Raw genomic sequence first — 15,080 nt, 5'->3', positions numbered from 1 at the left:
AATCCCGGCACTTTGGGAAGCCAAGGTGAGTGGATCACTTGAACCCAGGAGTTTGAGACCAGCCTGGACAACATAGTAAAACCCCATAGCTAAAAAACAAAACAAAACAAAAAAGGTCGGGCGCGGTGGCTCACGCCTGTAATCCCAGCACTTTGGGAGGCCGAGGTGAGTGGATCACTTGAACCCAAGAGTTTGAGACCAGCCTGGACAACATAGTAAAACCCCATCTCTTAAAAAAAAAAAAATTATCAGAGCATAGCAGTTCACGCCTGTAGTCCCAGCTACTCAGGAGGCTGAGGTGGGAGGATCACTTGAGCCCAGGAGTTGGAGACTGCAGTGAGCCGTGATGGTACCGCTGCATTCTAGCCTGGGATTTGAGCTGAGTCAGCTGAGACGCTGTCTCAAACACACACACAAGCAAATACAAACATGGATAATAAATACTGGAAACTCATCACTTCCTAATTATTTTACTACATTTTTCTACTCTTGTTGTGTTTTGCTCTAGTTTGGTCTGGGGTTGCTCTCTCTGGAGAGTGGATATAAAATCTAGCTCTGGGGGAGCTGGTGGTGGTGGGTGGGCACTGTGAGCTTTCAGGGACACTTCTTTATCCTGGCAGATGGCTTAATGCCTAGGGGCCTGACCTGTGACCAGGGGGTTGTTTACACCAGCAGGTGCCCTTGTGGCTCTGGTCTGACCTGTGTTGGGTTTATTCCTACCAAGTGATCCACTCCCTAGGAGAGCCCTAACTGGGAAAGAAGTTAGGTTCAGGTGTGTCAGTCAGGTGAGACACAGAGGAGCCGGCCCCACTAACACATGAAGCCACAGAAGCAGTTTCGTGACTCAGATCCCAGAGGGAAGAGGGCAGCAAACCCCACAGGGCGAGTGGGAAGGAGGAAGCCTTCCAGGACACACGTGTCAGCCAGCAGGTGGGAGCCAGACAGCGCAGGAGGGGCTGTGGCTGAGCCCTTTCCTGGGCCCCAGGGTCCTACCCAGACAGGCTCCCCTCGGGAGTTCCAACTAGCAGGTTCAACCCTTTTCCCATTTGCCCCAGGAATAGTCACCAGCGGCGCTTGCAGCTGCAGCATTTACCCAGAGAGAACTTTGCCACACGATATCCCGCTGTCATTATTTTCACATCACTCTGGTATATTGACTTCAGAAACAAAAGACGTCACTATTCATAGCATTCTGGTTTTAGTAGTGGTGTTTCCATTCACAAAATATAGTCATTCTCTATGGCTGAAAACATCAAGTCCTAGAAGACACAGCATTCCTACACGTGACGTTAATATTGTTCTTAAACAGTTGTTGGCTGAAGATTCATTTGGTAAATTTTTCACAAATAGATTACTTTTTTTTTTTTTTTTTGAGATGGAGTCTCACTCTGTCACCCAGGCTGGAGTGCAGTGGCACCAGCTCGGCTCACTACAACCTCTGCCTCCCGGGTTCAAGCAGTTCTCCTGCCTCAGCCTCCCCAGTAGCTGGGACTAAAGGCATGCACCACCACACCTGGCCAATTTTTGTATTTTTAGTAGAGACGGGGTTTTACAACATTGGCCAGGCTGGTCTTCAACTCCTGACCTCAAGTGATCTGCCCATCTCGGCCTCCCAAAGTGCTGGGACTACAGATGTGAGCCACCAAACCTAGCCCCAAATGGATTATTCTAATGATTCAGATGATTTTGACGTTAGTTCTGTTTAGAAATAACTCCAAGAACAGTTTTTTCTTTTCTTTTTTTTGAGGCAGTGTCTCGCTCTGTCACCTAGGCTGGAGTGGGGTGGCACAAACACGGCTCACTGCCACCTTGACCCCCTAGGCTCAAGTGATCCTCCCACCTCAGCCCCCTGAGCAGCTGGGACCACAGGTGTGCACCACCACTCTTGGCCTCCAATAATAGATTTATATTTTATTTTCACATTAAAAATTAGTCAGATTTGCTTCAGCCTCAAAGAGTATGTTTATGTAAAATTAAACGAGCACTGGCAGGGAGCTGAATTTTTTTTTTTTTTTCTAAAATGGAAAAAGGTTAAAGTGAGCGGCCAAGTTCCATGAACTGTCGGGGCTGTCCTCCTGCTTCAGATATGAGAAAGTTGAACTCATGCCGAGAGTATCCGACTTACGATGGTTCAATTTAGGAATTTTCAGCTTTACAATGATGCTAAAGCAATATGCATTCAGTAGAAACCGTACTTTGAATTTTGATCTTTCCCTGGGCTGGCCATACGTCCTGCCATACCCACGGCAGGGAGCCGAAGCTCCGGGTCAGCCGTACCAGGAGGAGGGTGAGTGACTCACTGTGCAGGCCACTGTGTCCCCAGGTGAGTTTGCCCAGCTGCAGGCTGATGTTAGCGTTCTGAGCACGTTTATGGAAAGCCGGGCTAAGCTATGATGTTTGGTAGGTTATGTGTATTCAGTGCATTTTTGACTTGCGATATTTTCAACTTACGACGTGTTTATTGGGATGCAGCTTCAGCATAAGTCCAGGAGCGTCTGTATTCAAAATGGATGCTTTATAGTTAACAGTAATATCTCCTATAGTTTCAAATAGCCAGAAGGAGAATACTGAATGTTTCCAACATGAAAAAATGATAAATGTTTGAGACGATAAGCTAATTACCCTGATCTAATCATTATATATGTATGGAAACATCATTATGTACCCCATAAATATATACAATTATTATATCGATTAAAAAATAAAGTAAAATAGGCCAGGCGTGGTAGCTCACGCTTGTAATCCCATCACTTTGGGAGGCCGAGGCAGGTGGATCACCTGAGGTCATGAGTTCAAGACCAGCCTGGTCAACAGGGTGAAACCCCGTTTCTACCAAACGTACAAAAATTAGCTGGGCGTGGTGGCGCATGCCTGAAGTCTTGAGAGGTGACAGCGTGCTGGCAGTCCTCATAGCCCTCGCTCGCTCTCGGCGCCTCCTCTGCCCCTCGGCGCCGGGGCTGTACGCGGCACTTGCGGGCCAGCTGGAGTTCCGGGTGGGCGTGGGCTTGGCGGGCCCCATGCTAGGAGCAGCTGGCCGGCCCTGACGGCCCCGGGCAATGAGGGGCTTGGCACCTGGGCTAGCGGCTGCAGAGGGTGTACTGGGTCCCCCAGCAGTGCCGACCCACTGGTGCTGCACTCGATTTCTCACCCGACCTTAGCTGCCTTCCCGCAAGGCAGGGCTCGGGACCTGCAGCCCGCCATGCCTGAGCCTCCCACCCCCTCCATGGGCTTCTGTGCGGCCGGAGCCTCCCCGACAAGCGCCACCCCCTGCTCCACGGCGCCCAGTCCCATCGACCACCCAAGGGCTGAGGAGTGCGAGCGCACAGTGCAGGACTGGTGGGCAGCTCCACTTGCAGCACCGGTGCAGGATCCACTGGGTGAAGCCAGCTGGGCTCCTGAGTCTGGTGGAGACGTGGGGAACCTTTATGTCTAGCTCAGGGATTGTAAATACACCAATCAGCACCCTGTGTCTAGCTCAGGGTCTGTGAATGCACCAATCGACACTCTGTATCTAGCTGCTCTGGTGGGGCCTTGGAGAACCTTTATGTCTAGCTCAAGGATTGTAAATACACCAATCGGCACTCTATATCTAGCTCACAGTTTGCAGACACACCAATCAGCACCCTGTGTCTAGCTCAGGGTTTGTGAATGCACCAATCGACACTCTGTATCTAGCTGCTCTGGTGGGGCCTTGGAGAACCTTTGTGTCGATACTCCGTATCTAACTGATCTGATGGGGCCGTGGAGAACCTTTATGTCTAGCTCAGGGATGGTAAACGCACCAATCAGCGCCCTGTCAGAACAGGCCACTCGGCTCTACCAATCAGCAGGATGTGGGTGGGGCCAGACAAGAGAATAAAAGCAGGCTGCCCGAGCCAGCAGTGGCAACCCGCTGTGGCAACCCGCTCAGGTCCCCTTCCACACTGTGGAAGCTTTGTTCTTTCGTTCTTTGCAATAAATCTTGCTACTGCTCACTCTTTGGGGCCACACTGCCTTAAGAGCTGTAACACTCACCGTGAAGGTCTGCAGCTTCACTCCTGAGCCAGCGAGACCACGAACCCACCAGAAGGAAGAAACTCCAAACACATCCGAACATCAAAAGGAACAAACCCCAGACGCGCCACCTTAAGAGCTGTAACACTCACCGCGAGGGTCCGCGGCTTCATTCTTGAAGTCAGTGAGACCAAGAACCCACCAATTCCGGACACAGCTAGTTGGGAGGCTGCGGCAGGAGAATTGCTTGAACCTGGGAGGTGGAGGTTGCAGTGAGCCAAGATGGCACTACGCACCCCAGCCTGGGTGACAGAGCAAGACTCCATCTCAAAAAAAAAAAAGTAAAATAAAAGTATTTCAAATTGAATGCTGAGGCAATATAAAATGATATGAATTCACTGCGATTACATCTGTGTCCGTAACGGGGAGTCCTGGCTGTGGATCTGATGGGGGACACCCCTGGAAGGATGGTGATCAACTGCCTGGGGAGTAGGGAGGGAGGTATGCAGGTATGCTTAAGTGATGGGAGCTGTTGGCAGATGCAGAATCCGTGATGTGATACGAGACTCACTGAAGGAACATGCCAAAAACACACATCAGGCCCAGAGGCAAAGGAAAAGCAAAGCGGATGTGCAGACACTGGGCTGACAAGGAGAGAGGTGAAAGCCAGGAGGGCCCAGGTGAGCCTCCTGGAGGGAGGAGTGGCCAAGCCAGAGGCAGGAAAGATGTCCCATGGGGAGAGAAAATCTTTCCACCAAATATAAAGGAGTCAGAAAGGGGCTGCTGATTTAGGCTGCAAGGTTCAGCGTAAAGGAAGGTGCAATTTCAGTGTTGTCAGAAACACTCCGAGGTGTGGGGTGGCAGCCACTTCCAACTTAGCCAGAGGCCCACCCGGAAGCTGAGGTTGGGGGTCACCACACAGGGCAGAGGCCACTTCAAGGGAGGGGCAGGGGGAGAGGGGCAGAGACTGGGCATTGTTCTGAGATTTCAATCACGGCCCACAGTTAAACGTAACATGTATTTCAACTGAGTGCTCAAGCACTCTGAGGAATTAGGAGAGTGGGTGAGAGATTTAAAAATCCATGGTCGTGAGAGAATTCACATTCATACAAAATTCACGTGCGGCTCTGAAACGTGAGTTTTCGCCAAACGTCGTGCCCTGGATGTGTTCTCAGGTGTTTCTTCACATTCCTAAAGGCCGTGTGATGTTCCCCAGAGCTGGAACAGAAGGGAAGTGGCCGTAGCCACGCTCTGAATGTGCTGAGTGGGAAGGACGGGTGCTGGGGGAGGAGGACCCGGACTTCACACTTAACAAGAAGGCTGGGAAGTGGCCCACACCTCTCTCCATGCGAGGCCATGCTGTGGGGGACAAGGGCCTCCCAGGTGGGTATACGATTAGGCCAAAGACAAATGCTTGTCTGCTAGAGCTCAGATTCTCCCTTGGGGTCCCAGGGGCCCAGAGGAGGAGGTGAGGGAACTGTTTTCTCTCCCCGCCTGTCCAGTTTCTCCTGTGGCGTTTGAGTGGCAGCAGTGCTGCTGGGACCTGGGTGCTGGGAGTAGAATCCTGCCAGCCACCCCTGCTCTGAGCCTAGGCTGGAGGCCTCTGTGCCACCCAGTGGGCTCTTCCCACTTTGGGAGGGTCAGAGAAGCACCCCCTTCCAGGGGGCTCCCTCATGGAGAACACCGGGTGGGGGCGCTGAGCGGCTCGGGCTGTCTTCGGGCTTCACCTTCCTGGCCAGGTACTTTGCTTTCTCCCTGGGAATGGCTTCCAGAAAGGAATCCCCAGGTTCCATGGGCCCTCAAAGAGGAGTGGGGTAGACTGCTGACTCTCCCCCAGGGGACCCCCCGTCACACAGTGGGCCCACCCATCTTGGCCATGAAGCCTGATGGATCAAGAGAAGGGGGGGAGCTGAGGACAACGTTGGGGGCTACAGGAGAAGGTCCTTTTGGGGAAAGTGACTCTGACAGCAGGTGTCAGAGCCCCTGGGGCTGTCCCTGGGATGCTCTGGCAGCTTTGCATCATCAAAGAGGATCCCCCAACAAGGAGGTCTCACTGCCCCGTGGGTTGTCAGGTGAGCTCCTGGGGCAGAGGTGGTGCTGGGTCCTCCCACCATCCTGGTGTGGGCTCAGTCTGGACCCCTGGGGGTCTCTCCCACTCCCCACGGACTCACTCTGTACAAGCAAGCACTCCCCTCGCTGGGCCTGTTTCTCCTCTGTCCAATGGTGAGTGGGATTCTCCTTCAGCTTGTGAGTGGGAACTGTCCCCAAACCAGGGACACCCTGGGGGCTCCTCTGGAGCTGGAAAGGCCAGAAGAGAAACTGGCTTTCTATTCTGAGCCAAAGGACAATGTTCCTCCAGCAGCTGGGAGTCCATACCCCAAGCAGCCCTCGCCTTCCCGCTTGTGATGCGGGGTCCTACCTCTGCAGCTTCGGGTGTCTGAGTCTGAGGCAGCGCTGAGGATGAGGTCACTCTGGAGGGCGGCCCGGGGTTCCAGGTATGGGTGAGTTACCAGGTCTTTAGGAACGTGAAGGATCACCTGGGAACATGCCCAGGGCGCGACGTTCAGTGCAAAGTCATGTTTCAGAGCTACACACGAATCACATTTCCTTATCTCTGCACAGTGACCGTGGATTTTTAAATCTCTCATCCGCTCCCCTAATTCCCCAGAGTGCCGGAGCGCTCGGTTGAAATGCGTGTTGCGTTTGGCTGCAGGCCGCGACTGAAGTCTCAGAACAATGCCTAGTGTTTCAAAACAACATATTTGTGCAAAAAGAAGGCCTCCAGATCTCAGGAAGCGGGAAATAGCTGAAGAAAAAGAACGCCTGCGAAAGGAAAGGACAGGTGTCCCTGCGGGAGGACGGTGGGGCCCGGCCGCCCCAGATAGCCCCGCTCCGCGCCCGCCCTGCCTGCATCCAGCCGGCAAGTCCACGGCTCTCTCGCTACGCCAAGGAGAGCAGCAGCCCCGGCGCCCACGGAGGACGACCCCGGCCACGGCCAGGGGCGGGGTGAGGTCATGAAAGGAAGGGCCAGGCGCGGGGCGGGGCGCGGTGGGTGTGGGCGGGGCCTGTCACCAGGGGCGGGGTGAGAAGGGGCGTGGTCATGAGAAGACCGAAGAGAGGGGTGGGGCTGCCTCCCAGGCAAGGACCCTGCGGAGCCACGCGTGGGGGCGTGGTTGTTGGGGGCGCGGCCGCGGGGAGGGGCGGGGCTTCTCTGCGAATAGGTGCGAAGCTCCCGGCTTCAAGAGCCCAGGAGCGGCCCCGCAGGGCAGAAGTGCCCTTGTTGGAGACGGGTGCCTGGGGCAGGTGGGGGTACCCGAGGGTTTCCAGCCACAAGGAGCGGTGTGGACAACTGGGGGATTGGGGCCGGTGCGTGGTCCGCGCAGCCCTCCGCTCCCCAGCAGCAGATCCCTGCCCCTCGGCCCCGTCCAGCATCTCGCTCCCCAGCCCCACTCTCTCCATCGGCAGAACCTTCAGAATGTGCCGCGGAAGGGAAGGCGCGCGGCCAGAGGGACCCCCGCCCCGCGATTCCGGCGCCATCTGACCTGCCGGGCACCGGGCACCGTCGTCCCCCGGCTCCAGGAGGGTCCTGTCCTCCTGCTTCATCGGCCCCAAGATTTCTCGGGTCAGGACTCTGGCCGCCGCTCCCAGGGCGCCAGGCGCGGACAGCGGGGAAGCGGCACCAGGGAAGCCCAGGGACGCAGGCTTCCACTCGGCTGAGACGCGCTGACCGGCTGGGGTCCCGCTGGCCGGAGCCTCCGTTTCCCCCTCTGCAGAGTAGGCTCGGCCGAGGAGTAAGCGCGGCCGCTGCGGAGGGTTTGGCAGCGGGGCCAGGGCTGTGCCTGGTGTGTGCGCGGGCACCTGCCGCCCGTCCTCAGCGCCCGGTAGCCTCAGGCTCCAGCTCCGACCAGCGCGCCCTGGCCTGTCCTTCCCTGCACGGGACGTCCGCCCCAACCCCACCCAACCCCCGGAGCTGTGTAACTCAGGGACAAGGGTCTGCCCCTCCCAAGGGACGCCCAGCTCGGTCCAGTGTGCCCACCACTGTCTCCGGCGCTCGGCCAGTTGGGCGTAGAGTGGGCATCCCGTTCAGGGGAGAGATGGGTGAAGGACACAGGAAAGGGGCGTGCGGTGTGGCAGCCTGGGCCTCCCGGCCTCGCCAGACTATGGGAGACGGCTGCTGGGACGGACGGGAGTCAGGCTCTTCAGTGCCAGGACTGGACGCTGTGTCTGCCACTCTGGGGCACTCAGCGTTTCCAGGTGGATGGCAGCAGCGTCCCTCAGTGTCCTTCGCAAAACCCTCCTGAGCCGGGACTCACCCCGTGCCCGCCTGGACTCGGGCCAAGCAGTCTGGCCCACATATCCCAAGAGGTTGCAGTGCTGGGCAGCACCCCAGGGATTCGGTCACTTCTCTGTCCTCACCAGAGGCAGCTCTTCACCTGATGATTTTTTTTTTTTTCTATTTTTGGAGACAGTCTTGCTTTGTCGCCCAGGCTGGAGTGCAGTGGTGTATCCTCAGCTCACTGCAACCTCCGCTTTCCAGGTTAACAAATCCTCCTGCCTCAGCCTCCCGAGTAGCTGGGACTACAGGCATGCACCACCACGCCTGGCTAATTTTTCTGGGATTTTTAGTAGAGACAGGGTTTCATCCTGTTGGCCAGGCTGGTCTAGAACTCCTGACCTCGGCCTCCCAAAGTGCCGGGGTTACAGGCGTGAGCCACCACGCCCAGCCCTGAAGCTGAACGTAAGTTTTGGGAACATTCAAACCCGTTTTGGTGATGCCCGGGTGCCTAACTGGCTGCCCAGCCTCTGGCTCCCACCCAGCCTCCTGGAGGCAGCCAACACCAACCTTGGTCACTGACTGGACCGCATCAGACCCCAGACCAAACACTGGCTTTACCTTCTGAGCCTAGACTCCTTGGCCCTCTCTGGCATGTAGACCCTGGCAGTGGGCTTGCGCGGCATGGCACTCTCCTTTGTAACTTGTTCCAAATGCAGAGCTTTAAAAACGCCCCTTCCCACTGAGCCAGCGGCTCCACTTCTGAGTGTTAGTGCTGAGAAAATGTCACAGATGCACAATGATGTAGCTCAAATGTCACTGGGCTGTTTCAACTTAAATACGCAATGACATGAACAATTTATATAAGACATCCGTCCCACGGAGTATGGCGCGGCCATCAAACTATTGTGCATAAAACATGGTAATGGCTTAGCAAGGTGCTCACAAGCTACAATGTAAGTGGGGAAAATAGACAGAAAAAGTGCTCGTATTAGGTCCCAACTTCCCCCTTGCCCTCCTCCCTTTCTTTCTCTCTTCCCTCCTGTAGTTGTATAAAAATATTTCAAACATTTGGCTGGGTGCAGTGGCTCACGCCTGCAATGCCCGCACTTTGGGAGGCCCAGGCGGGTGGATCATCTAGGTCAGGAGTTCGAGACCAGCCTGGTTAACATGGTGAAACCCCGTTTCTACTAAAAATACAAAAAATTAGCCAGGTGTGGTGGCGCGCGTCTGTAATCCCAGCTACTCGGGAGGCTGAGGCAAGAGAATCGCTTGAACCCGGGAAACGGAGGTTGCAGTGAGCCAAGATTGTGTCATTGCACTCCAGCTTGGGCAACAAGAGCAAAACTCTGTCTAAAAAAAAAAAAAAAAAAATTCAAATATTTATAATGGTTGCCTGTGAACCAGATTATGAGTCTTATGCAAATTCTTTATATTTTTCTATATTTTCCAACTTTAATAAAATGAACATATTATTTTCATGAATAGGTTGCCTCTTGGGGACCCAGAACACCAGCTTCCAACGTGTCCCCCAGCAGCCCTTCCCTCCACCAAGGAGGCTGAGTCACTGACACAGCAGGGAGTACAGCAATCCTCCTTATCCGTGGTTTCGCTTTTTCATGGTTTCAGCTACCCACAGTCGACCATGGTTCGAAAATGTCAGTACAATAAGTTCAGTAAGTTTTGTTTTTTGTTTGTTTTTAGAAACAGGATCTCACTCTGTCACCCAGGCTGGTGTGCAATGGCGCAATCTTGGCTCACCGCAGCCTCCACCTCCTAGGCTTAAGCGATCCTCCCTTCTCAGACTCCCGAGTAGCTGGGACTACAGGCACACGCCACCATGGCCAGCTAATTTTACAGTAAGATATTTGAGAGAGAAGAGAGACCATATTCACAAAACTTTTATTACATTATATTGTCATCATTGTCCTATTTTACTATTAGTTATTTTTGTTAATCTCTCACTGTGCCTAATTTATAAGTTAGACTGTATCATAGATATAAGGATATACATATAGGAAAAAACACAGTATATATAGGATTCAGTACTCTCCGCGGTTTCAGGCATCCACTGGGGGTCATGGAATTTGTTCCCTGTGGATAAGGGGACTTATGTGTAAAGGAATCTCCAACATAAAGATGAGTTCACAATCAGAACTGCCAAGCATATGAGCTTCCTACTGTGGCTGGAACAGATCACCACAAGTGTGGTGGCTTCCACAGCACAATTTATTCTCTCACAGTTCTGGGGTGCAGAAATCCAAAATAGGCCTCAGCGGGCTAGAATCAAGGAGTGGGCAGTGCTGGTTCCTCTGGAGGCCCTAGGACAGAATCTGTTTCCTTGTCTTTTTCAGCTTCCAGAAGCCACCTGCATCCCTCAGCTCATGGCCCCCTCTCCACCTACAAAGCCAGCAGCAGAGCCTCTCTCTGGCCCCTTCCCACTGCGGCGTTTCTCTCTGACCCTCTTGTTTCCATTTTCATTTTTTCCTTTTTTAATGTATTCCCATCGTTGAGCACTTGCTTCCATATTATAAGGAGTCTGTGATGACATTAGGGCCACCTAGATAATCTGAGATAATCTCCCATGTCAAGAGCCTCAACTTACTCATGTCATCAGCGTCCCTTTTGGTCCCATATTCACAGGTACCAGGGATCAGGACCAGGACATCTTTGGGGGCCATTATTCAGCTACCACACCAAGCATGGCAGACAGCCAAGACAGAAAGGAAACGGCAGCGCAACCGAGGGAAGGAGTCACCCCACTCCCGCCCCGGGAAACATAACTGAGAAAGCAATTAGGAGACTCCGGAATGTGTGTACACATATCAGAGAGAGCCAGGGGAATGCTGTGTGTGCACAGAGGGATCAGCTGGAGAAAGAAAAGGAACAGTACAAACATGAACTCAAATAAAACGCCACCGTGAAGGGACTGAGTAGCAAAATGGATGAAGATGAAAACATTCACAGGATGAAGACTGAGCCCAGGAAGGAGACTCCGCAGATTGTGGACCTAGAAATAAATTGTCAAGGAAAAGCTGAGAAACACGGAGGCGAGATCCACAAGTCGTTGTAGCCATCCAGCAGGCATTCCAGAAGGAGGGCAGAGAGGAGGCACCACCCACACACAGACACACAGGCGCACACAGACAGATGCACACTCACACACCACACACATACACTGCACAGATGCACACACACACCACACACACATCACACAGACACATACATACCACACACACACAGATGCACACAGACGCACACTCACACCCTACACAGACACCCTTCCCACATACCACAGACCCACAGATGCACACACACACCACAGACACACACATCACACACACATACCACACACACAGATGCATACACCACACAGATGCATACTCACACACCACCCACACACACATACATACCACACAGACACACACCCCACAGACCCACAGATGCACGCAGATGCATACTCACACACCACCCATACACATACAGATGAACACACACACAGGTACACAAGCACACACAGACACACACCACACATACACACAGATGAACACACACACACAGATACATACAAGTATGTATCATAAGCACACAAGACACATACCACACATACATAGAAAACCCAGACATACACAAACACCACAGAGACCACCCACCTACACACACCACACATACACACACAGAAAACACACACACCACACATACCCACACAGAAAACACAGACACACACACACCACATAGACACACACACACACACACACACACGAAAAATTTCCCCAAATTGAAGAGAAATGTAAGTTTTCAGGTGAAAAAGGGAAAACAAAATACTGACCTGACACATGATAGTTTTGAAAACTTCAATGATAAAAACAAATCTTAAAACCTGAGAGGGGAATTGTGTCCCCACAAAAAATATGTTCAAGTCCCGCCCCCAGCAGCTGGGAGTGTAGCTTGACTTGGAAATAGTCTTTGCAGATGTGATCAGGTTAATATGAGGTCACCCTGGATTAGGATGGGTCCCATGACCAGTGACTGGTGTCCTTAGACAGAGCGGGAGATATGGACACAGAGACACCAGGAGGAGGCCACGTAGTGGGAGAGGTGGACGTTGGAGCCATGCAGCAATGAGCTGAGGACCGCCGGGGACCGCGGGCAGGTGCCCGAGCGAGGAGACGGGCATGCGGCTGGCCCTGCCCTGGAGGCTTCAGAAGAGCACATCCCACCAGCACCCCGACTTCTGGACTTCCAGCCTCAGAAACTGTGAGAGAATAAGTGTCTGTTGTCCTAAGCCACCAGGTTCGTGTCAGGAAACTAATGCAGGAGGGAGGGAGGGAAGGGAGGAGGAGGGGGAGAGGAAGGCTATGAGGTAAAAAAGGAACACAAATCAGATTGACATGTACAACTGGAGTATAAAGACCAATGGGTGACGGCTTCAAATCTATCCGCAGTCATCATCTTTCAAGCACGAGAGGAATTGCAGGCATTTGCAAACCCACCCGGACTCAGGGAGTTTGCCCCCACGAGCCCGCTTAAGGGAAGGAATGACGGGACAACACTGTCCACGAGAAAACAAAGGCCCTGGAATGAAGCTGCACAGCAGGCAGAGGCCAGCGAAGTGTGCACTGGAGTCCACAGGCGCTGATCGTAAACTGAAGAGTGTGGGGCAGCCACGATCCCGTTATCTGTGTCTCCTTAGCCCTCTCTCCCTCCCAAACCCTCCTACAATAACAGGAAAGGAATTTTAAAAACTTCCCCCTAAAGGGGAAAAGCCCACAAGAAAAAAAAAAAAAAAAAAAACCTGGGGAGGAGAGAACAGTAGATGAGAGATTTTTTTTTTTTTTTTTTTTTTTTGTGGGGGATCCAGTCTCTCTCTGTCGCCTAGGCTGAGCAAACCTTTTCCTCCCGGGTTCAAGTGATTCTCCTGCCTAAGCCTCCTGAGTAGCTAGGATGACAGGTGTGTGCCACCATGCCCAGCTAATTTTTGTATTTTTAGTAGAGATGGGATTTTACCACGTTGCCCAGGCTGGCCTTGAACTCCTGACCTCAAGTGGTCCACATGCCTCGGCCTCCCAAGGTGTTGGGATTACAGGCATGAGCCACTGCACTTGGCAAGCTGAGAGATTTTGATGTCCCCCACATTTTAGCCCAAAGCCGAGGAGGGTAACTGACTTAGCAGGTGTAGCTGTCAGCCTTGGTGGAGCTCTGCTGTGGTAACAAACAGCCCTGGAATCCCAGTGGCTCCGGCAGCCCAGGCTGCTTCCTCACACAGGCACACGCCTATCCCGGATGCTCTGCTGCTGTCTCACACCCCATCCTCCTCCCACTTTACCCCAGAAGCCAGCAGCCCTCCCTGAGACAGAGCTGTCCTCCGCCGGAAAGGGGCACAGCTCCTCAAACGTCTGCTGGGAGGGGATGGTCATCACCTGCTCATGCCCCACTGGCTGAAGCACATCAGGAGGCCCAGCCCCAGGCCCACCTGCAGGACACCGTCCTCCCACAGGCGCGGATGACGAGCACTGTGACCACGGCATGGATGAACGGCGGGGCTGGGGCTGGGAGCACAGGCTGCTGTGGGGGACCCCACACCCCTTCCCCGCCTCCCACAGCCAGGCCCGATGGCCCTTCCAAAGCTGACAAAACAAGGTCTTCTCTGGAGCAACTGAATCTAAGGGGTTATAGCCAAGGGACACGGGATGGCTAAGGTCTGGGGAGAAGGTGGAGGAGGGGCTGCCTCCTGACTTGTGGCCCCTGGAACCCTTCCTGCACTCGTCTCAGGCTGCCATTAGCTAGACAGGGACCCCCCAACCCCAAGCAGGAGACCTCAGGGGCCTTCCTGGGAGATGCGGAACTGCCTGGGGAAAAGACCTCCTTTCGGCGTCCCCAGGAAAGAAGCAGGCCAGTCCCCAGGCTCCACCTGGACACCCCAAGGAGTTGCTAGTCTTGCTCCTCCTATGGAAGGGCAGGCCTTTCTCCCAAAAAGGAAGGACCAAAGCACACAGAGGAGCACCTGGGGGAAACTGAGGTGGAGCAAGGAGCAGTGAAAATGCCACCTGCCAAAAAGGTCCCTAAACATGACGATCCTCAGAGAGGTAAGAGATGACACCTTGGACCCACAGCCAAGCCAATCTGGGAAGAAAAAAAGGTAAATTCTTTCGCATATTCACAAAAATGGTTCTGAAAACCACTTCAAGCTGGGTGTGGTGGCTCATGCCTGTAGTCCCAGCTGCTCGGGAGGCTGAGGCAAGAGGACTGCTTGAGCCCAGGAGCTTCTGGCTGCAGCGAGCTGTGATGGCACCAATGCACTTTAGCCAGGGTGATAGAGCAAGACCCTGTCTCTAAAATAAATATAGAAACAAAATAAAAATAAAAACCACTTCAGTTCCCGGCTGGACGCAATGACTCATGCCTGTAATCCCAGCACTTTGGGAGGCTGAGGTGGGTGAATCACCTGAGGTCTGGATTTTGAGACCAGCCTGGACAACATGGTGAAATCCCATCTCCACTAAAAATACAAACATTAGCTAAGCCTGGTGGTGTGCACCTGTAATCCAGCTGCTTGGAGACTGAGGCAGGAGAATCGCTTGAACCTGGGAGGCAGAGGTTGCAGTGAGCTGAGATCGCGCCACTGCACTCCAGCCTGGGTGGTGGAGTGAGACTCCGTCTCAAAAAATAAAAACAAAAGAAACCACTTCAGTTCCTGAGTCCTGATATACGTCCTTTCCAAATACCACATAAAAGTAAAATGAGGCCAACATGAAACACCAAAACAACAAAACACCCGAGAAGGTCAGGACAGAGCCTGGGCGATCGGGGTGTG

General features: G+C 53.4%; 1 long non-coding RNA gene across 1 annotated transcript; it reads left to right on the top strand.

Annotated features, from left to right (window-relative positions):
- Positions 1-7,194: 7,194 nt before the first annotated feature.
- LOC131384389 (uncharacterized) lies at positions 7,195-11,748 on the top strand. Its single transcript, XR_009215198.1, has 3 exons — positions 7,195-7,296; positions 9,971-10,125; positions 10,910-11,748. It is a non-coding gene; the product is annotated as an uncharacterized LOC131384389 (long non-coding RNA).
- Positions 11,749-15,080: the final 3,332 nt, after the last annotated feature.

The sequence above is a fragment of the Hylobates moloch genome, unplaced genomic scaffold, assembly GCF_009828535.3.
Source record: "Hylobates moloch isolate HMO894 unplaced genomic scaffold, HMol_V3 SCAFFOLD_1, whole genome shotgun sequence".
NCBI classification, from domain to species: domain Eukaryota; kingdom Metazoa; phylum Chordata; class Mammalia; order Primates; family Hylobatidae; genus Hylobates; species Hylobates moloch.
Note: the sequence above shows the minus strand (reverse complement) of the source record. Positions and strands in the feature narration are given on the sequence as shown.